The sequence below is a fragment of the Triticum aestivum genome, chromosome 2B (assembly GCF_018294505.1).
Source record: "Triticum aestivum cultivar Chinese Spring chromosome 2B, IWGSC CS RefSeq v2.1, whole genome shotgun sequence".
NCBI classification, from domain to species: domain Eukaryota; kingdom Viridiplantae; phylum Streptophyta; class Magnoliopsida; order Poales; family Poaceae; genus Triticum; species Triticum aestivum.
Genome location: NC_057798.1, coordinates 312,425,900 through 312,429,040, shown reverse-complemented (window position 1 = coordinate 312,429,040; position 3,141 = coordinate 312,425,900).

Sequence of the window (3,141 nt, the reverse complement as noted above, 5' to 3'; positions counted from 1 at the left end):
GCTTAGGCGGCCATTGTGTATGAATGTTTTTCAGAGGTGGTTGCGTGGCGTCTTGATGAAGCTACAAACCTACCCCGGTTTAGACCTGTTGACATCGGGCCGGTAGGTTTCACTGGTCGGAGTTATTAGAAAAGTAATTTCCTTGTACTACCAAACATTGGTCTCACGCGGTTTCGGGCAAGTAGAGGCTGTTTTGGCGCTTCATTCAAAATTTTAAAATAGAAGCATTCACGTTTAGAGTACTCTTGAACTTTGAGGATTGACCTAAATAGAAAACTTTAAATTTGACCTTGTATGTTTGAAAGCCTCATTAAATTATCCGCTTCTTTTTGAAATTTTGACACTTGAAAATCCTATAACTACGGTTATTTTGGAATTGAGGAGCTAAATTTGAATCTATTTTGTACACGACTACATATGCTATTATGTACAAAATCAGGGCAAAGATTGGTTCCCCCATAATTTAGGTATGATTTACAAATGCCATGATATCGAATTCAAATAATTGAATGGACTTCATGTTGAATTTGATTTTTTGAAACCACCCTAAGTTGAATTCAAATGTATGCTAGTTCATAGGTAGCTATTTATAATGTTCATTGTGTATCTTTCATATGTATAATGTGCTTTACACACACAACATGAATTATACTCACGTTTATATTCGTTTGCCAAAGCGATGCATTGTTTGGAGTTCAAAATACTAACTATGTGGGTCAATTATGTCGAATAATAACATAGACATGCTAAAATTTGATAGAATCTAGATGTCTGATGGATCAATGACCGTTCCTTACACGAACTGCAAATATAATGATCCCATCCTAATATTTTGATACAATTTATATCTTTAATCAATGTGTATATTAGTCTTTTACGTGTAGTTTCACTCTCCATCGGTGGTCTCCCACACATGCTCACACACTCTCTCCCGAGGTGTCTTTATTGCAGAGATGCTCTCAATATAACCCTCCCTCCCTCTCGTAACCATTTAGGACAGTTTTCACTAACCTTTATCACAAGCACTCTTCCTCTCACAAGCATACACACGCACAATCCCCATCGACCATTTCTATATACATAGACCTGCCTACGTGTCTCTTGTACGCACATTATCTTTAGGCCTGTCTCTCACGCATTGTCTCACACCTCTCTTCCTAATTGACGAGTATGATTCTAGCAGAGCATTCTGTAGGATGCCCCTTAAAGTTAGGTTGGTTGAATAGTAACATCAGAGATAAGGGGTTATCTTAGTCCGAGAACCTAGGGTTACAAATCCTAGCCGACTTTGTGACTGGACACAGAATCCTTCACAATTCTGCTATCTTTGTCTTGTACGACTAGTCATCCATGGGTCTTCCTAAATGCGTCACGGGCCGACCAATGTGGCGCAGGACGGAACCGAATGAAGGGCCTCCCTCGACCCACCGGACCTCACACGGTGACACACCCTCTGCCCCCACGTCTTATTATCTTCTCACACCCACACATACCAACACAGACACCACACAAAAAATTTCTCCTGGTGCCTCTATCCCCTCCCCCTTGCATATACACACTCAAGGGAATATCTCGCCGTGACATCATATTCGTCTCTCTCTCTAGACCACTCTCATTTCTCGTGCTATCTCTCCCCCACCCCCGCCGACCCCTCTATCCATGCCTCTCTCGAATACGTAATACACACACATACCTCTCTAGGCCCTGCCAAATACATTAACTACACATTCACACATGTTACATCACATATCCCATTAATCTAAACAGCCCTCTCTTCACGTTTATTTCGCATACAACATTCCTTTTGAATAAAGTGTGGCCAAAAAATTATTTTAGAAATTCTACATATATACAACATTACAAAGTTATATGGAGGAGTATGAATGCTAATTTGCATTGCATGGTGCCCACAATGATATTTATTCCGCATTGTGAATTTGTATATTGTTATACTATATATAAAGTTAGTCATAATAAAGAGAAACGAAGCGCATCTCTCTCTCCATCGCATACCCCCCTCTACGCCCCGAACACATTCACGCATGTTTCATATTTCTCTCGTGATATATATACAGTGATGATCATTGTATTTGAAGCGAAAGAACGATACGTACATTGGACTTCATAATACACTCATTACGGTCACCATTCATGTTTTGTGGTTATTATACAGTCACGGGCTCACCGTACAACTCTGTATTTGCTCAAGACACGACTAGTTGACTAGTTAAACGCTCCGCGTGGCACCTCTAGTGTTGCATCACATTATCTCACTACCATTGGGCCCACCCGTCGGCTTGTATTTACTCTACACTCTTATAAAAGATAGAGTTGGTGATGATGGTGTGCCTGCCATCCTACAATATAGGCTGTCCGATTTATATCTGACGGATAGGAAGGAAACTGTGGAAATTTTGCGAAAAGGTAGCCACACACCTCTCCACATTTGCAAATAAGACCTTTCCTCATTCATTCTTTTCTCTCACAAGATAAACTACTCATACAAATGCTTCTTGGTGTTATGTGCAACACATGGGCATCTTGCTAGTAAGAATGAAAACAAACGACAAAAAAATATTGGACGGTGGTTTGAAGTCATGACCACAGGCACAGCGGACAAGGTGGCCTTGTATTGGTATGCTGAGCCGTCTGTTTTAACACACATGAGCTGGTGTGGTGATTATACACACAAGCACGCATGCACACGAACTGCATGCATGCAACACTCACACGAACACATGCAGCCACGCACGCACGCAACACTCACACGTACACATGCAGCAATGCAAGCATGCAACACTCACATGCACACACACACACACACACACACGCATGCATGCACACACCAGTACACCACACGACCAACACACACTCTCACGCTCAAGTTCTCAACCTACACGTGCATGCGCACACATCAGGCCCTGACAGACACATACACAACGAGGTGATTCCCGCGAACGGGTTGGAGTCTTTTTGCGCCTGCGTAAATTTGTGTTTATCTGACCTTTTTGCTATGTGAACTAACAAATGGGACCCACAAGGAAAATGGTCAATTTAACTAGTCAACATGGTGCCATGCAGACTATTTGGCTGGTCAACAGAGTGCTATCGGATGCTGAACCATGAGCAAGTGACTGTATA